Raw genomic sequence first — 21077 nt, 5'->3', positions numbered from 1 at the left:
CTCTCTCCCTCCCCATCCCCACCCCCGGGCCTCTCCCCTGTTCATGCCCTCTCACTCTCTCTCAAATTAAAAAAAAAATATGAAGCAGGAGTCTCACACTGCATATGGGAATATGATAAGTACCACTTTGGAGAGTTGATTGAAAATATATCTGGAAAATTAACGTTGTGCTTAACTCACGATCCAGTAGTTCTGCTTCTAGATACACTCACAGTATTCACTGCAATATTGTAATAGCAAGAATTGGAAGTAATATACATGTATAAATGTGCCTAAATTGGAGAATGGATATACTAGGAAATATTCACTCACTGATTCAAGGAGAATTTATTGAGCACCTGTGGTATGCCAGTACTGCTCTGGGATACATCAGTAGACAAAACAGAAACATCTGCTCTCACAGAGCTTACAATCTAGTGAGTGGGAGGACGTAGGGTGGGGAGGAGATACAGGAAAAATATGATGGATAAGATATGGTGAGATGTGTCATGGAGAAAAATAGAGCAGAGAAGGGAGAGCGGGGGGAGTTGTTGGTAGTCAGGAAGATCCCTCAGTGCAGGTGCCATATGAGCAAGCCCTGGAGAGGTGAGGGCGTGAGCCATTAAGGCATCTGGGAAGGGGTGTTGGAGGCACAGGAGGCTACTAATGTGAACACCTCGATGCCAGAAGAACCCTGGTGAGTTTGAGAAACAGCATTGGTGGGGATGGGAGTGGGCGAGGAGGTGGCCAGTGTCGGGAGCCACGCAGGCCTGAAGTCACTTTGAAACCCACTGCTGTCATCATTGGGGCACACATTTATTGAGCACTCACAATATGCCTGGGCACCATGCTAAGCTTTTTACACATATTTTGTTACTTAACACTCACACTTGCCTTAAGTCTTCAGATATCTAGCCCCATTTCATAGATGAGGAAGCTGAGTCATAAAGAGGATAAGTCATTTTGGATCAGTAAATTATGGTGTGCTTACTCAAACCCAAACCAACTAGCAGACTCTCTCAGCTGCTGGGTGGGCTGCCTCTTGCTTTTATTCTGTCTAGTGCCGTGTGTCTTTCCCACCATCTTTGGCTATGCCTCAGGTCACCTGCTGGCCTTGTTCACTGCCATTACCTAGAGTTTTTGTACCCTCTCCTCCAGAATCTGGGAAGAGATGGGATAGGACATCTCCTCTATTCCCTGGTCTCCTCATCCTTTCCATCTCCCCAAGACTACCATAGCAGGCAGTGCAGGTCTACGAAACTTCCTAAGGAAGGGCTGGGGCAATTTCACAGAAGAGTTTCACAGGTTGGACTTTCTCTTGATTCTGAAAAGGGAGGTAAAGTAAGTCTCAGGCCCTTACAAGAAGGTCTCCCCTTCTCACTTATCCCCATTCTAACCTGGTTCCTCTACTCCTTTTAGGCACCTCCTTCGACGTGGAATCTTCGCTATTCTCTTTATTATCTGGGCAAGAGCTTCAGATGTCATTACCTCCTGATCACTAGTTTCTTTCTGATTTGTTAGTGGCAGTAGGGTGGTTTCCTGTTTCATCTGCCACATGGATTTATGACGTTATTCCATTTCCATTATAAACTAAACTTTTCTAACTACACTCATTCCCCATGAATCTGAGGCTGAAAGAGGCCAATTAGGAAAGAAAAAAAAAAGCTGTCTTGGGTTTTTCACACTTTCTTTTTTCTTTTTTTTTTTTTTAAGGTTTATTTATTTTTGAGACAGAGAGAGACAGAGCATGAACGGGGGAGGGTCACAGAGAGAGAGGGAGACACAGAATCTGAAACAGGTGCCAGGCTCTGAGCTGTCAGCACAGAGCCCGACGCGGGGCTTGAACTCACAGACCACGAGATCATGACCTGAGCCGAAGTCGGACGCTTAACCGACTGAGCCACCCAGGCGCCCCTCACACTTTCTGAATCCAAAAGCAAATCTCTGACTACTTCAAGGTGAAGCTGAACAGTGGCACCAGCAGTTTTAAAAAAGCTGGGAAGTGAATGACAAAAACAAGGTCCAGAGCAGTATTTCTGGAATATGCTGCCATTGGGTGTAAAGGTATTATCTACAAGGACACGAGATAACGACAGGTGGTTGTCTCTGGGGAGATTAACTGGGTTTTATGGCTCAAGGGTGGGGGAACTGGCTTTTCACTCTCCACCCTTTGTACAGTTAGAGACTTGGGTTTTTACCACTGTACACAATACATTTTTAAAATCTTAAAAAAATTTTTTTTTTACGTTTATTTATTTTTTTGAGACAGAGAGAGACAGAACGGGAGACGGTCAGAGAGAGAGGGAGACACAGAATCCGAAGCGGGCTCCAGGCTCTGAGCTGTCAGCACAGACCCCGATGCAGGGCTCGAACTCACGAACCGCGAGATCATGACCTGAGCTGGAGTCGGACGCTCAACCGACTGAGCCACCCAGGCCCCCCTACATTTTTAAGAAATAAAACAAACTAAAATTAACAGTGTGGAAGTGAACTTTTGAGAACATACAGTTATCGGGGCGCCTGGGTGGCTCAGTCAGTTAAGCGTCCGGCTTCAGCTCAGGTCATGATCTCACAGCTCAGGTCATGATCTCAGGTCATGATGACACAGAGCTGTCAGCTCTGAGCTGTTAGCACAGAGCCTGGAACCTGCTTCAGATTCTGTGTCTCCCTCTCTCTGCCCCTTGCTCGCTCACACTCTGTCTCTCTCTCTCTCAAAAATAAACATTAAAAAAAAAAAAAAGAAAAAGAAAACACAGTTATTTTTGTAACAGCCTGTTTTAAAAAGTGCTTGGTTATCACAATATGTGCAATATTCCCTTTTCTCTGATGCACCTCATGAAATGCAGCTTTGTTTTGTGAGGACAACCTGAAGGAGTAGACTTAACGCAACTGATACGAGGACCTGACCTTCAGCGTGACCCTCAACATCGAGTGGCCACATTACGGGGAAAAAAAACCCTTTCCCATTTAATATTTGTGCGTGTTATTTTGTATAATAAAAATATGAGAGATATTTAATAGATATCATTTGTTCTTCATGAAAGGTTTTGATTTTTTTTTTATGGATGAGTCTTAAAAATGGAGGAATGTCCACATTTGATCATTTCTTGCAGTTCATCTGAGGGGACAGTTTGGGCTGCCTACTTTAGTTCAGGCAGGCACAGTATCTACTGTTTTCTAACGGTGTTTAATCAAGATGTTGTTACATTAAAAAGCTTTTAACTTTTGATGGTCATCTATGAATACATTATAATTATAAAAAGCACTGTAGGGTCAGTTATTTTTGGGAAAGGATGACTCTGAAACTCCTCAGCCTTTCTCCTTCTGGTTCCCATTCATTCTCCCCTTCTGTGAACCTTTGCTTTAGCCTAGCAACCCTGTCCCCTGGTTCCACTTCACTTCTTACATCTTCCAGACCTTGTTCTTCTTCCTTCTCTGACCCGGAACCACACCCCTCCACTTTTAAAACTATCCATTTAGGACCAGAAGAAATCTACCTTTTCCTTTAAGCTTTCCGTGACCATCCCCAGCTGCAGTGACATTAAACGCCACCAAACTCCTGTTAAGTACCATTTCTTTACCTCATTAGGTTATTATCATTTACTAGGAGCAGTGTACAGAGTAATCTTCCCCGGGGCGCCTGGGTGGCGCAGTCGGTTAAGCGTCCGACTTCAGCCAGGTCACGATCTTGCGGTCCATGAGTTCGAGCCCCGCGTCGGGCTCTGGGCTGATGGCTCGGAGCCTGGAGCCTGTTTCCGATTCTGTGTCTCCCTCTCTCTCTCTGCCCCTCCCCCGTTCATGCTCTGTCTTTCTCTGTCCCAAAAGTAAATAAAAAACGTTGAAAAAAAAATTAAAAAAAAAAAATCTTCCCAACAATCCCCAAAGATGTCCATGTCCTAATCCTTGGAACCTATGAATATGTTAGGTTGCATGGTAAAGAGGAGTTAAGATTGCAGGTAGAATTAAACCTGCTAATCAGTTGATGTTAAGGCAGGGAGAGTATCCTAGATTGTCCAGGTGTGCCCACTGTGATTTTAAGAGTCCTTAAACCTGGAAGAGGGAGGCAGAGAAGAGAACCAACAAGATGCAGCATGGAAAGGACTCAGCCCGACATTGATGTCTTTGAAGGGCGTCATGAGCTGAGGCATGTGGGTGGCATTAGAAGCTGGAAGGAAGAATACAAATACTCCCATGAGAGCCTTCAGGATGAACGCAGAACTGCTGACAGCTTGATTTTAGCCCCGTGGGATTCATTTCAGATTTCTGACCTCCCAAACTGTGAGATAATACATTTGTGGAAGCCACTAAATTTGTGGTAATTTGTTACAGCAATAATAGAAAATTAAGATACTAAGACTGCTTAGTTATTTTTTTTTAAGTGTTTTGACATCATCCTCTTAAGTGATTTAAGTTCTGAGAAGATGAGTATCGAGCCTTAAATATCTTTGTAGGCCAACATCAAAATGTATATTGGGCATAGAAAGTGTCATAATCCCAATTCTAAGAATCCGGAAAGGACCGGGAGAGTTAATCCGCCTAGAGACTGTATACTGACTTTGAGATGTCATATACACACACAGCCTCTATCCAGCAGGGCGGTCATTCTCCACTTTAACAGTTCTGATGGTGGCCGTGAGTATTTATACTGGTATTAAAAAGCTCTCCTGGGGCGCGTGGGTGGCTCAGTAAGTTGGGTGTTGACTCTTGATGTCGGCTTAAGTCACGATCCCAGGGTTGTGGGATTGAGCCTCATGTCAGGCTCCAGGCTCTGCATTGAGATTGGAGCCTGCTTAAACTGCTTAAGATTCTCACTCTCTCTCTGTCTCTCTCTCTCTCTCTCTCTTTCTTTTTCTCTCTCTCAACCCCCCACTTAAAAAAAAAAAAAAGTTCTCCTGAGCTAACTTGAAGGAAAGGAATGTAATGTGCGTGCAGCTTCATACTGAATTACATTTTCAATACACACGATGGAGAGGGTTTCAGATAGCTATTTTAAACCGTGGTTCCATTGCTTGACTGGTGTTTGCAAAGCCAGTAGTTAACATTTACAGTGTGCTCCTTGAGAACCAGGAACAGTTCTCAATGCTTTACATATATTATCTCGTTTCACCCCACAACCCCCAAAGTAGGGCCTATTATCATCCCCATTCTGAGGAAACCAAGGGTCAGAGCCATTAGGTTGCCCAATGACCTAGAGCTTGTAAGTGCTGGAACAGTGATTCAAGCCTACACATCCAGTCTCCAGAACCCAAGCTTTGAATGTTAACTTGTGTCCTCTTAGTGGTTTATCATGAATTTCTTCATACTCGACGGTCTGAGATGGTTAGATAAAAAGAAATGTTGGGGCACCTGGGGGGCTCAGTTGGGGGCTCAGGTCATGATCTCATGGTTCATGGGTTCGAGCCCTGCCTTGGGCTCTCTGCTGGCAGCGTGGGGCTTGCTTTGGATCCTCTGCCTGTACCCCCTCTCTCACTGCCCCTCCCTTTCCCTCTCTCTCAAAAATAAACACTTAAAAATATAAACAAACAAACACATAAATAAATGTTAATTATACATGGGTCTTATTCCATTCAATTTTCCTACTCTTTTCAATCATTTATTTTGTGATCAGTATTTGGAAATTTTTACCTAATTTGCATCTCAGCTTTTCTGTGTTACTAGTTCTGTCAAAGTTCTGGTGGATGTAGGGGCGCCTGGGTGGCGCAGTCGGTTAAGCGTCCGACTTCAGCCAGGTCACGATCTCGCGGTCCGTGAGTTCGAGCCCCGCGTTGGGCTCTGGGCTGATGGCTCAGAGCCTGGAGCCTGCTTCGGATTCTGTGTCTCCCTCTCTCTCTGCCCCTCCCCCATTCATGCTCTGTCTCTCTCTGTCCCAAAAATAAATAAACGTTGAAAAAAAAAAAAAAAGTTCTGGTGGATGTAGCAGTAATCCATCATAAAGGTAAATAGTACATACTGGATTTACTCATTTGTGAACATTTGGATGAGAGATTAAATTTTACATTGGGTTCCCAAAGAACATATTTTTATTCCATTTGTTTACATTAGATTATCATCCATATAACGTACATTAAAGTATAAACAGTGAATATATCTGTTTGGTGAAAATTTAGGTGATTTCTATCTTCTTGACCTTTCTTTTCCAAATCCTTTTAATGAATGTGAATCTTTTATGATTCAAAATACTATATAAATGTTAAATCACAAATTTATTCATATTACACAAAGTGTATGTCTTTCCACTTCGCTGTATTTTAAACACATTCCCATTTAAAAAAAAATTTTTTTTTTCTAATGTTTATTTTTGAGACAGAGACAGCGTGAGCAGGGGAGGGGCAGAAAGAGAGGGAGACACAGAATCCGAAGCAGGCTCCAGGCTCTGAGCTGTCAGCACAGAGCCTGACAAGGGGCTCGAACACACGAACTGTGAGATCATGACCTGAGCCGAGGTTGGACGCTTAACTGACTGAGCCACCCAGGTGTCCCTAAACACATTCCCATCTTATTGATACTATTTCAGTGACATAATCTTATTCTATAATATGAATATATTACAGTTCACTTTGCCAAGATCGAATCACCTTATTCTCATTTCAGTTGTGAGAAACAATGCTACAGTAAATACTTTGTAGCTAAGTTTCTGTAACTAAGTTTCGTGGGCTCTGGTTATTTCCTTAAGATACATTTCTGCATGTGAAAATGTTGTGCCAAGGATTTGCAGGTTTTTAGAGCAGATTTTCATGGCATTTTAATAGAGGCCAGATTTCCCTCCAGAACATCTGTGCCACTTTTCCCTTCCTCTCTAGCAGTGCTTGAGAGGGTTAGATTTTCCCCTCCCTTGACAACACTGGGTATTTTACCTTGTATTATTTGTGACTTTAAACATTTCCTTGTTGTATATATGTGCCCTCTTTTGTGAATTGCCTGCTTTCATTTTTTTGTCCATATTTTAAAAATCTGTTTATTTTCCTTATTGATTGATAACAGCATCTGCATTAAAGAAATTAACTCTTTGCCTTATTTTTTATGTGATTACTTTCCCTAGCCTTTCATTTGCCTTTACATATTGTTCATGGTGGGTCTTTTTTTTTTTAATATAATTTATTGTCACTGTAGCTAACATACAGAGTATATAGTAGATTCTCTTGATTCATCACTTACAACACCCAGTGCTCATCCCAACAAGTGCCCTCCTCTATGACTGTCACCCATTTTCTTCTCCTCTTTCATCCTCACTCCAATCCTACCCCATGGTGGGTCTTTTGGCTTATTTGTTTGAACTTGAATCAGCAGGATGAACTATGCATACTTCTCGGTTCATGACTCGCCTTTCCTTACTGCTTCACATAAGGCTCCTCTCATGCGGTAGCTAATTTTTTCCATTTTCCACCCTCCTTCTGCAGCCCTCTTGTCCTATACCTACCCTTGGCCCTAGGCTCCTACTCTACAGTGTGACGTCTGTAATACAGGTTCTTGAGTATGTGTATGTTCTTCAAATACACAGAAATGGAAGTATATGTAGTATCGTTTCATGTGTGCCACGGTTTTAAATTAGACCACATAGATTTTGCTGTCTTTACTTCTTCACTCAATGCTATGATTTTAAGATGAATTCATGTTTTAGTATATATATCTATAGTATAAAGCTACAGCATTTAACTTATCCATTCTAACAACGGACATACAGCTCCTCTGTGTGATGGACAATGTTGGCATGATTATCCCTACATACGCCCATAGTCACTGCTAGATGAGTTTCTTCTGGACCTGATTCTCAGTTATTTCTGTGCTATAACCTCCGTAACATGTGGTGAAGCCAGTGGACTCCTCAAAATAGTGTTTTTAAATGCGTAAGATAAAATACAAGGGGTTATGAAAGAAATTACGTAGAGTAATATATAGTAATTGTGTTTCTTTGTTGATTAAATATGTAATAACTAATAACTACCAATTTCAACGTAGTAATAGCCATAAATAATAATGTAACATGAAAATATTTATGAGTTGTATTTATCCCCGTGTCACAGATACTGTCCGTCAGTGGTTTGCTGTCCACATCCATGATCAAAGAAAATGCTAGACTTTATTGGCACATCTAAGTCTGTCTCCGTATGTCTTTGTATGGAGTGGTGTGTATCAAGCAGTGCATTCTTGGCTCTCCCTCAACATATTGAGTGAACCAGTCTGACAACCAAGCCTGAGTTTTATCTTTCCCCATCAGTTGGTCAGAGGTACGAAATGAGGCACCAGTGCAATAGAAGTGGGAGAGAGGGGAGCGTGGGCCACCTGTTTATGTAACTTACACAAACCCTGGGGACATGCTGAACCTCCATCCTGTGTGTACCATTTACCTTTTATGACAGGCGACTGCTACACCAGTCTGAACTTAACTGTCTGATGGATCTTATCGTCACGAATTCATGATGGCTTGCGCTGGTTACATAGTCACTTGACGTCCCATGTCGGGAGCTCAGTCTGTACTGAGGCCTACTGGCACACCAGGAGCCACTTTTCCAACGGCAACTAGTTCTCTGCCACCAAAGCATCACTCTCCACCATAAACCTAGGCTCTGGGTTGCAACTCTTCTATTCAGGTTTACCAGTGATTCTTAGTATCTTTAAATCCTTGCACATCAAGGATACTTCTAATACAATTGATTCTCCGTTAGCCTAGTGACCTAAAATGGCTAAAACATTTTCTCTTCCCTCAAGGCCCCACTTGAAGCCGGCAGCCCTCTGAACTGCTCAATAATAGGTTGGCGTGATAGCCCCAAATTCGGTAAATGCTGCCTTTAAAATCTGAAGGCCCCACCAAGCCCTGTCTGTGCCTCCTAGTGCTCGTGGTGCAGGATACAAGTTTTTCCTATTCCTTAGGTGGCCTGTGACATCCCACACTGCTGGATCTCTAAAAGTTTCACTGAAGTAGCAGGCCTGTGAGTCATGTGTAGTGTTTATCCCCCTCCCTGTGGCATGCAGAGGTCATACTAGGCCACCCAGAGTACTTGCCACTTCCTGTTCACCAAGCCTACTTACGATGCCATCGTGGACCAGCTTGCTTTTCTGGAGAATGTCAAGATGATCAGGAATTTTGCAGACAATATTGTGAAGAAGCCAGAAGAGTTTAGATAGACCTGAGTCAACACAATAAAATGTACTTCTGTCCTTCTCGTGTAAGGGTAAGACTATTTTTCATCTTCTTTACCCTTGGGTATTGAAAAGAACGTGTTTTTAAGATCAAGAGCTGTTTGCATACCACATACCAGAGCTTGTACTGGTCTTTTGTGTTAAAGATGTTATATCCAGCCCATCAGCTGCAGTTGGAGCTACCAAGTGGTTAAGGTTAATACACCACCGTTAAGCCACATCATCCATCTGGTTTTTGCAGAGGTCATACAAGTAAAACAGGAATATGATGGAAACCAAAACCTCAGCCTCCTTTAAATATTTGCAAGTTGTGTGAATTCCTGAAGTTTCTCTTGGGATATGTTCGATTTACTGTCTTGGCATTTTGATTAGGGATGGAGGGGGTCATTTTCAAGGATTTCTTCATAACCCCCCCCCTTTTTTTAAGTAGGCTTCATGCCTAGTGTGGGGCCCAATGCCAGGCTTGAACTCATGACCCTGAGATCAAGACCTGAGCTAAAATCAAGAGTTGGACATTTAACCAACTGAGCCACCCAGGTGCCCCTCCTGCCCCTCACCGACCCTGCAATAACTTTTACATGGTCGGTCAGGGAGTGTGAAAATTCTACCAGATGGTAAGTATGTTCATTCAAATTTCACATTAGGAAAGTTATTTTATATCTTCAAGATATTTTTAGCCTCATAGTAACATGGACTTCTGCCTTCATCACTTGACATCCATAAGTCCTTACTCTACCCACTGGTCCATGATGGCATTTTGGCTTTGATTGTTCCAGTGACAGTTCAGAGCCTATTATGTAACAGTTTTCAAAAAGTCTGGGAAGATTCATTTCTCTAGCGTTCATTTTCTATAGTAAATGGCTACACGATTGGGGGGATGTTTATTATGCATACTTGAGGAGGTATTATAAAGTCCTTCCTCAAAGAGACCCATACTCCCCTTTAATCATAGGCTCTGGTCTATGAGTTGGTTTAAAACTGAATGAGAGACCACAATATTTTTCCATTTTGTAGCTGACATCGATCTTAGCAGCTGTTTGTTATTGTTGTTTTTGTTGTTGTTGTTGTTGTATTTGTTGTTGCTGTTTTATAAGGCAAATAAGTAATACCTTAACTGGATATCTGTGTTTATTCTAGGAATATCGTAATCTATTAACCATTTGCATAGATTTCTGTGGGTAGAGGTACTCTGATTGTCACTCCGGCCTACTATTATGGTAGTTCTGTCCATACTGACTCTGTTGGTAGGTGCCACTCCCTGGCCTCTGTCATTCTAGAATTCTATCACCTCTTTTGAAGGCTGGTTTCAAGGCAGACTTCTCTTCAACATATAGAGGAGATGTGTCATTGAGTTTCTCAAATAACCCAATGCAAACTTCTTGGTGCATTTCTTATTCCCTTATTGAAGTCCGTGTTCTCTAGGGCTTTCTGGGGAATATAGTCAGATAGAGGGTTCTCTGATCAAATGTAGTAAGTGTAATTAATCTCTTTTAACATTTTTACCTCTCCGAGCCTTGAGACCCCTTCCTTACCATTCTGCCATCTCAACCTCATATACAGCAAGAAATCTGCATGGCCAACCTTCAGGAGCCCATCTGAGCAGCATTTCAAGATGACTTAAGACTTCCTTTCCAGGAGGCATAACCCCACGTCACAGGAGAGTGCTTTAATGTCAACAAGTTCCCCACTATGCAGATTTATTTTCTTTCCCCTTACCACCACCCCGATTGAACATTCTCAAAATACACTCCCACACATGTTCTTCCAGTTCTTGCCAGTACTTATTATTCTGGTCCTGTAATTGTTTTGATTGTATAAGCTATTTCCTCCTAGAGTAGGAAATGTATTTTCCCAGTAGACACTTGTTATGCCTGAGGCAATGAAGGATGTGGTGGCAGATCTTACACAGAAAAAAAAAAAAAAAAAAAAAAGCATTGTCTTGCGAGACGCCTGACTCAGGTAAGGTTTTTGCAAAGCTTCCAGCCATTGTGAAATTTTTCTCTCTAGCAAGGGGGAAGGGGTTACTTCTCCTGGCAAAAGATTGATGGGAACCTGGGGATTTAAGATATTTCAGCTTATCCACCCAAATGTCACCGTCTCAGATGTCAGGATACAACTTTTCCTACCACAGCCTTGACTTTGGCATACAGGACTTTTTGAGACCATGCATTCACTCTCCTTTGTGGTTTTGTCACCATTACAATTAAATCTTGAGTCTGATATATATATATATATATATATATATATATTTTTTTTTTTTTTTTTTTTTTTTGGCATATGTTGCCCTACAGACACGGGAAATGAGGGATATTTTATTTTTCATTTTCATTTTTACCCTTTTTTCTTTTTAGTTACTTTTTATCAAGCTATAATTTACATACAGCAAACTGTACTCATATTAAGCATAATGCTTGATGTATGTTTACATTTATGTACACCCTTGCGAGTATTACCCATTCAAGATACTCTAGATTTCCAGCACTCCAGAAGGCTCCTTCATGACCCTCTCCCAATCAACGATTTCCCCTCAAAGATATCAATGTTTGACCTCATTTATCATAAATGCATTTTTCCTATACTTTAACTTCACATGAAAGAATCTGTGGTTTGTACTTTTGCTCATCATTGCATCTGTGAGATGCACTCATGTGTTGTGTGAAGCATTAGTTCATGTTCATTGCTGTTGAGCATTCCACAGTGTACCACAATTCATTTATCCACTCTCCTGCTGATGGACATTTGGGTGACTTCCAGTTTGTGCTATCATGATAAAACTGCTATGCACATTCTTACATATGACTTTTGGTGCATGTAGACCCTCCTTTCTTTTGGGAGTAGAATTTTTCCAGTTGTTATTGGCCGTACGTACATAAAACTCTAATGCTGTCAATCAGTTTTCCAAAGTGGTTGTACTGATTTAAATGCCCCTACCAGCAACGTATAAGATTCTAGGTGCTCCATATCCTCACCGCTTACTCACTTCTCATTAACAGTCCTTTTCATTTAAGTCATTCTTGTGGGAGTGTGGTACTATCAAATTGAAGTTATAATGTGTGTTTCCTTGATGAGCAATGACATTAATCATCTTGTCATATGCATTTTGCCATTTGTTTATCCTCTTTGTGAGAGTTTTGGGGGCAGTTTTTAAATATCTGACCATATGGGGCACCTGGGAGGCTCAGTTGGTTAAGCGTCTGACTTCGGCTCCGGTCATGATCTCGCAGTCCGTGGGTTCGAGACCCACGTCGGGCTCTGTGCTGACAGCTCAGAGCCTGGAGCCTGTTTCAGATTCTGTGTCTCCCTCTCTCTGACCCTCCCCTGTTCATGCTCTGTCTCTCTCTGTCTCAAAAATAAATAAATGTTAAAAAAAATAAAAAATAAGTAAATATCTGGCCATATAGGCTACTTTTCTTCTTATTGATTTGTAAGAATTCTTTATATATTCTGGATCTAAGTACTTTGTTGAATACATGCTCCAAGTCCTTGATTTGTCTTTTAACCCTCTTTAAAAAAAAAAAAAAATCTCTACACCCAATATGGGGCCTGAACTCATGATCCTGAGATCAAAAGTTGCATGTTTCTTCTGACTGAGCCAGCCAGACACCTTGCCTTCTAACTCTCTTAATGGTGCCTTTCAGCAAACAGAATTTCTTAACTTCAATGCAGTCCATTTATCAATCTTTTCTTATAGTTAGTGCTCTTTATGTTCTGTTTAACCCTAAGGTCATGAATATGCTCTCCTGTGTTGTCTTCCTAGAAGCTTTATCATTTTACTATTTACATTTAAGTCCATGATACCTGTCTAGAATTAATTTTAGGGTATAGTATGAAATAGAGCTCAACGTTCGCTTTTTCCATATAGAGATCCAGGGGATCCAGTACCAGTTGTCAAAAGGACACTGCCATGGAGGACTTTGTATTTTTATGGTAGGCTTCGGGTTGGTAGTTGGATGACATGAGTGTGTTTTCTTTTATCAAGACTTGAAAAACAGCGAACAAATGCCAAACCATTCTATAATTCTTATAATCACCATTGCCGTCTACACGACTGCCAAATTACCGCATAACCCATGCTTTGCCTTCCACTTTCATCATAGTCCAATCCAACATAGATGATTGCAATTCGTGAAACCATTGTCATCAGAGATTATAGGCATCTTACACACTACCAACAATGGGTTTCTTTTTGCTGCATGACCAGTGGGTGATCCAGGTTTAGAATCCTGTCCCGAGGGTTTTCTTTCTGTGGCCACTTCTGATATCAACTTGCTTATTCTGGGTTTCCCCAAAAGCAGAACCTGGTCTCGGGTTACATGGTGGTAGTGTCTTTGGGATGTGATTCCAGGAAGTAGAAATGAGAAACCAAGGAAAGTGAGCTAGGGAAGGAGGGAAATGTAACACTAGACTGCATCATTAAGAGATTAGTGCTGGGGCACCTGGGTGGCTCCATCAGTTAAGCATCCGACGTCAGCTCAGGTCATGATCCCATGGTTTGTGAGTTCAAACCCCGCGTCGGGCTCCGTGCTGACAGCTCGGAGGCCGGAGCCTGCTTCGGATTCTGTGTCTCCCTTTCTTTCTGCCCTTCCTTCACTCATGTTCTGTCTCTCAAAAGTAAATAAATGTTAAAAAAAATTTTTTTTAATAATAATAAAAAAAGATTAGTGCTCATTCCTACTGAGACCTTGGGCAGAACCGTGTGGAAGGAACAGATGAGAAGCACTTTCCCCCACTGCTGCGTGTGCACCTCTGCGTGCAGTGTGTCGGTGCCGTGGGCTCCCACGGTCCTACGCCACCGTGCCAGAGACGCCGCGGGCGGGAAACAAGACTGCGCGGCCCGCTCTTCAGGCAAGGTGCCGAGAGAGAAAAAGAGCCAAGGCTCGTGTGGAATCATTTGCATCCCAGTCAGATGTAAGAAAGGGAGAGGTACACAGAAGGTTCCTGCTAGGCTTGGTTTTTTTTTTTTTCCAACTGGAGTATAGTTGACACGCACTCTTATCAATTTCAGGTGCACAATGGTGATTCAACAAGTCTGTATGTTGTGTGGTGCCCACCACAAGTGCAGCTACCTTCTGTCACTATACAGCACAATGGCTGTACCTTACTTTTAAAAGCCTTTAATTTTTTTTAGATTTTTTATTTAAAAATATTTTTAATGTTGGATGTGAGGGCGATCTGGCTGCGACATCTGTCACCCCACTGATCGCCAGGGTTGATTCGGCTGATCTGGCTGGCTAGGCGGGTGTCCCCTTCCTCCCTCACCGCTCCATGTGCGTCCCTCCCGAAGCTGCGCGCTCGGTCGAAGAGGACAACCTTCCCCGATAGAGGAGGACCGTTCTTCGGTCAAGGGTATACGAGTAGCTAGAACCTAGCTAGAACCCCTGCTAGAACCTCCAAACAAGCTCTCAAGGTCCATTTGTAGGAGAACGTAGGGTAGTCAAGCTTCCAAGACTCCAGACACATCCAAAAAAAAAAAAATATTTTTAATGTTGATTTATCTTTGAGAGAGAGACAGAGAGACAGAGCGCAAATGGGGGAGGGGTGGAGAGAGAGGGAGACACAGAATCCAAAGCAGGCTCCGGGCTCCGAGCTGTCAGCACCGAGCCCGAGGCGGGGCTCAAACCCACGAACCGCAAGATCATGACGTGAGCCAAAATCAAGAGCCAGATGCTTAACCGACTGAGCCACCCAGGCACCCCAGGTTTTTTTGTTTTTGTTTGTTTTTAAGTAATCTCTACACCCAACAGGGGTCTTGAACTCACAACCCCCGAGATTCAAAGTCACATGCTCCACCAACTGAGTCAGCCAGGTGCCCCCCCCCCCCCACGCTGCACCTTTCATCCTAGTGACTGATTCATTCCTCAGCTGGAAGCCTGTACCTCCCACCCAATGCATATGTTGATATAGCTCAGCGGACCCAAAGGTAACAATGTAGCCAGGTATAGAAAGTGTCTGAAGCTCACTGTTTGAAATCCTCTCTCCATGTCTGCTTTTCTCTGTATTCTGCTTCATTTCCAGGTCCTGGCGGTATAGCTTTTTTTTTTTTTTTTTTTTTTTTACTTCAGGGTGGGTAGAAAATGACCATCCGTGTCTTTTATGTTTGCATGTTCACTATTCAATATAGCAATCAGACTGAACCAGAAGCTCTTTGTCTCAAGTCCAAATTCCTTGAAAGTACATTTTATTGGTTCAGCTTGGGCCAGGTATCTGCTGCTGCTGTGATACATTTGAGCCAGTGGAGCCGGGTCATGTGGTTCTGATGTAGATACAATGAGAATGCAGCTCTGTGGATTTGGTATAGGGCAGGGTTGTTGTCTTATGGACAACACTTGGTGTCTGTTCTGGAGGGACCACCTTCTGCGGGATTCACTATAGCAGTCAAATCTCGCAAAATCTTGTGGTTGCTGTCTTCGGTGTAATGCTGAGAAAGTCTTTCTCCACCTCATGATTATATAAATATATCATTTTATATTTTCTTCCCCTATATTTATATGATTTCTTTTTTTAGTCGAATATTTCATCTACCTGGAACCTATTTAGGTACAAGTTATGAGATAAGAACCTAACTTTAAAAAAATGCTTAGTTATTTAGGCGGGCCTGGGTGGCTCAGTCAGTTAAGCACCTGACTCTTGATTTCAGCTCAGGTCAGATCTCATGAGTCGTGAGTTCAATCCCCACGTTGGGCTCTGCACTGACAGCCTATTTGGGATCCTCTCTCTCCCTCTCTCTCTGCCCCTACCCCCCTCCATCTCTCTCTCTCTCAAAATAAATGAAATTTTAAAAAGTGCTTAGTCATTTCATCACCAATTATTCAGTAATCTATCCTCTTCTCACTGATTTAAAATACCATTTTTTTCATATACCAAATTCTGTACACAACATGTGTGCATGTGTCTATAGGTGTAGTACTGTTTTTGGAGTTTTCCATTGGTTAGCTTATTGCTATTTCAAATATATATATATATATATGACAGCTATATCAAATATATATATATATATATATATATATATAACATATTATAGAATGCTTCAAAACTAATATGTATGCTATGAAACACATACTCTCATTTGTCTTAAGTTCCTTTAGAAAAGCAACTGAATCTATCTATATATTTTTTAAGTTTATTTATTTATTTTGAAAGAGAGAGAGAGTGAGCATGAGCAGGGGAGGAGCAGAGAGAGAGAGAGAGAGAGAGAGAGAGTCTCAAGCAGTCTCTGAGCTAACAATGCAGAGCCTGCCGTGAGGCTCAAACCCACAAACCATGAGATTATGATGTGAGTGGGAATCTAAAGTTGGATGCTTAACCAACTGAGCCACCCAGGTGTCCCTCTATTAGTATCTTTATAATGCCTAGCACAGGTTCCTTGTATGCTAGATAATGATGATAATTGCAGTTTATATGTAAACATATGTATGCACAATTAAAAATACATATTAATTTATAGTTTTCTTTTTTTTAATTTAAAAAAAAAATTTGTCCTCCAGTTGGTAGCAATTTGTTGTGGAAACTATTGGAAGCTAATACTCCTGTTCATTTCTGAGAGCTTTTATTTTTTTAAGATTTTTTTGAAGTTGATGTATATATATTGAGAGAGAAAGAGAGAGAGAGAGCACAGGGAGGGGCAAAGAGAGGGAAAGAGAGAGAATCCCGAGCAGGCTCCTTGCTGACAGTGTGGGGTTCGATCTCGAGAGCCATGAGCTCGTGACCTGAACTGGAATCAAGAGTGGGACGCTTAACTGACTGAGCCACCCAGGTGTCCCCTTCCAAGGGCTTTTACTATTGATGAGCCATTGATTGAGCTGTGGATTGGGCACCCCACGGTGATGTGCTTGGAGCCAGATCGTGGGCAGGGCTGTGGACAGGGTGGTTTGCTTTGAAGAGACTGGACTTGGGAGACATGTAACTGATGTGTCCTAAACAGTTGAATGCTTGGCTGTCAAGCATCCATCTTCTCCTCCCTTATGGACAGAAGTGTCTCACCTCATGTCCTCCAACTCTCCCACATAGCACTGCCTGTGTCCAATGGGATGAACATCTGGGGGTGATGTCACAGGAGCATTTCAAAATTTCCTTGTCATTATTAGAATCCTCATTTTCTGGGCAATGTCCATTTCTCTTTTATTTAACTGAAATCCTGCTTAGTGTTACATCTTTGATATTTAGTATCCTATAGCTGAAACTGAAGTTCTCAAATGTGAATGTGCGATCTACATTCAAAGTACATACGCTGCTGATGACCATGATTCTTGAGCTAAATAATTTTAACAATAATGCTACCTTCTAATGTGTTAAAACAATAGGTATAAGCCTATAGAGCAGGGGTTGGCAAAGTTTTTCTTGAAGGATCAAACAGTACATTTTTTAGACTTTGTGGGCTGTATCATCTCTGTTGTGACTATTATGGCACGAAAGCAGTCAGAGACACTATATAACTTAATGAGTGTGGCTGAGTTCCAATAAAATTTTATTTGGGAAACACTGAAATTTGAATTTCCTATAATTTTCACATGTCATGAACTATTATTTTTTTTAACCCTCCACCCCCCCCCCCCCCACACACACACTCAGGGTGCCTGTGTGGCTCAGTTGGTTGAGCGTCTGACTCTTGATTTCAGCTTAGGTCATGATCTCACACTTCATGAGATCCAGCCCTGCATTAGGCTCTGGACTGACAGCACAGAGCCTGCTTGGGATTCTCTCTCTCTCTCTCTCTGCCTCTCCCCGACTTGCTCTCTCTCATACACACACTCTCTCTCTCTCAAACTAAATAAACACTAAAAAAATAATAATAAAATAAAATTCCTCCCCCAAACTATTTAAAAGTGGGAAAACCATTCTTTGCTAGTGGCTGTATAAACAGAAGCAGTAGGACGTATACTGACTTCTGTTATAGAAGATGCTCGATCTTCCTTATCCACCCAAAGTCACTACTTATTGTCTTTTCTTCCCTTTTTTTAATTAAAAATTTTGTTTATTGATATTTATTTTTGAGAGACAGAGAGAGACAGAGCCTAAGCAGGGGAGGGGCAGAGAGAGAGACACAGAATGCAAAGCAGGTTCCAGACTCTGAGCTGTCAGCACAGAGCCCGACACGGGGCTTGAACCCATGAACCGTGAGATCGTGACCTGAGCTGAAGTCGGACACTTAACCGACTGAGCCACCCAGGCGCCCCGACCACTTCTTTTCTTTTTTTTTTTAATTTTTTTTTTTAACGTTTATTTATTTTTGAGACAGAGAGAGACAGAGCATGAACGGGGGAGGGTCAGAGAGAGGGAGACACAGAATCTGAAACAGGCTCCAGGCTCTGAGCCGTTGGCACAGAGCCCGACGCGGGGCTCGAACTCGCGGACCGCGAGATCATGACCTGAGCTGAAGTCAGATGCTTAACCGACTGAGCCACCGAGGCACCCCACCACTTATTTTCTTAATAGGACTCATTTTGGGAAAACTTTCCCCACCTTCTCCTCTCACTGAAAACTGTCTGTGTGCTTTAGGTTGTGCCGTAGGAGCCTGTGGCCTTGAATGTAGTGATTGCTTCCATCGAGGTGAATACTGCAGTTGTATGGGGCCTACTTTCTCTCTTCCCACAGGACCTCGTAGCAAGAAGGAAGACACGAGCCTGAAGATGCCAGAGGCTGCCGCATGAATCTTAAGAATGAAGCTGACACAGCAGAAGGCTGAGCCAAGAAACTAAGAGAAATTGAATTTTCATTACATTTTTGGAGCTCCTGGATGAAGCCGCTCATGACACTAAACAGCCCCAAGGCTTTTCCACTACGTGAATAAATAAATCTTCTTTCCTATTTAAGCGAGTTTGAGTTTAGGTTCTCTGTCGCAACAACATACAAACTGAAGCAAACCTCTTGCCTCTAACGTTTATTGTAACTGTAAAACACAAACAAAAACGAGGCACCAACATAACCACCAAACCAGAAAAGTTTAAATCAACAATGTTATTTTTTTTGTTTTCTGAAACTAAATTTCTTCTCCCCAAATGCCAAAGAACGTGGCGTTGATGAATGCCTTGCGGGTTGTTGTGAGTTCTGCACAACTTCGTGTCCTGTGCGTGAGGCGTGTGCTATGTAGCGAATCATTTCTTCATTGCTTTTCTTTTTTTGAACTATTGTGAAACCTTCATTCACAGAGTTTGCTGTGACAGCGTTCAGCCTTCTCTTGGTACAAATGCAGAATTTATATAGCAAGTCCATTTCTGTACTTTTCCTTCATTGCTAAAACGAAGAACGTTATTGTGCTTGCCTTTCAAATATATTGATATCAAAGTCTCATTCTATGAAATTACTCTATGAAATGTGTTTGATCTATGAAAATACGTTTCAACTACGGATTGAAAAGAGAGGCTTTGTGTTTCAACAGGAGACCAATTCAACTGTGGTGACTGTGTCATTTTGTCACTGGGACATGCCAACTCTCAGCAGCTAGGCAAGCCTACCACGTCTAGACCTGCTCCGTTCATTTTTGGCCCAGTTTCTGCACCTTCCGCTGACTCCCACCTATGTCCCATAATTCACTAGTGTTGTCTATTACTTCCGTTAGGGCTTTTAAACTAATGGTACAGTTTGACAGAGTCTCTCTGCCTCCAATTGCATATAAAGTCCGCATACTAGTTTTCAGTTGGATTACTAGAATCTGTCCATGCGCTGCCTATTTTAACTAGCAGTGGTGAGTGAGTCACCTGTTGCTCCAAAACTCTAGCAAAGATCTCAAGACCACTCTGGCTCGTACCAGGAAGCAGTTCTGGTCTTGCCTGTAAGTCTGCAGGGTTGCACCGCATTAGGCTGCTGCAGGACAGCTTGGCTCTTGGCTTTGGGTCAAGGGTAGCACTGCCTGTCTGTCTGACTTTGGGGCCCAGACTGAAGAGACAACAGTTAACTGGCATCGGCTGTCTTCATGGCAGTCACGGGAGTGCGAGACACTGAGCCAAAGGACGTGAGGACATTTAAGTTTTTCTTCATGTCATGTTGCCTGACATTCCATGGACCAGAACAAGTTACATAACACGATATCAATAAAGTGGGGGAAACACCCATCCACTCTGGTGTGCTGTAGGTTTCCGTGGCCGAGGGACCGAGGGAAGAATTGTGAGCAATAATCCAATCTGGTACCTATAGCTTTACTTTGTATGAACTTTGTCTCTGTTCCTCCAAACCTCTGATCTCAATTTCTGTTGCTCATATGCCCTATGGGAGTGGAAGGGCTTTCTGTAGCTAATTCGAATTGTAAAGGAAGAGAATAGTTTCCAATTAGCTTAGTGGCCATAAAACCGGTAGCTGTTACAGCTAAGTTTCCATTTTGGCTCTACCTTCTGGCTTTGTTGATTTATTTAATGATAAAATTAATATTTTTAAATATGTTAAGCTTTAATTTGTGTTTTCGTGCAATAAAAAATAAAAACATACGTGATTCTATCATTTTGATGTATCTTTGAAAGTACCATGTAACTAGTAAGAGATAAGGGGTCTCATTCACAGCCAGATTTGTAGAACCTGGCATAATTCTGGGCATATAATATATGCTCAATAAATATTAGCTGATTGAAGTGCATTGTTTTCTTATTTATTAATGATTGCTCTTGATCAACAGATAGTAACTTGTATCTGAATAGACATTTTCTTTTCTAATACAATGATGTATATATAATCAATATCCTCCAACCTCATCAGTGCCTGTTAACCACAACAAAAAGATATTTGTAACATGATGCATTGAAAAGTGTTAAGTTTGTGTTTGCTCTTTTCTGGACCAATACAGATTATTGGTTCCTGGTTTTCTCAGGTTTATTTAAAAAAGTATCTATTTACATAACCTTTTGATGTGCAAAGAGCCCTTAGAAGAATATCTACATGGATAGTTAGAAATATAGGCCGGGGCGCCTGGGTGGCTCATTCGGTTAAGCATCCAACTTCGGCTCAGCTCGTGATCTCACTGTCAGTGAGTTTGA

The 21077-nt window shown here is 42.1% G+C and overlaps 1 long non-coding RNA gene across 1 annotated transcript in view; it reads left to right on the top strand.

Annotated features, from left to right (window-relative positions):
* The window catches only part of LOC122490028, a 35772-nt gene extending 15092 nt beyond the window's left edge, over positions 1–20680 (top strand). Inside the window, exon 2 of the long non-coding RNA XR_006299068.1 lies at positions 18709–20680. This is a non-coding gene — a long non-coding RNA (uncharacterized LOC122490028). The remainder of the gene's footprint in view (positions 1–18708) is intronic.
* Positions 20681–21077: the final 397 nt, after the last annotated feature.

Source organism: Prionailurus bengalensis, chromosome B2 (assembly GCF_016509475.1).
Source record: "Prionailurus bengalensis isolate Pbe53 chromosome B2, Fcat_Pben_1.1_paternal_pri, whole genome shotgun sequence".
Classification (NCBI taxonomy): domain Eukaryota; kingdom Metazoa; phylum Chordata; class Mammalia; order Carnivora; family Felidae; genus Prionailurus; species Prionailurus bengalensis.
Note: the sequence above shows the minus strand (reverse complement) of the source record. Positions and strands in the feature narration are given on the sequence as shown.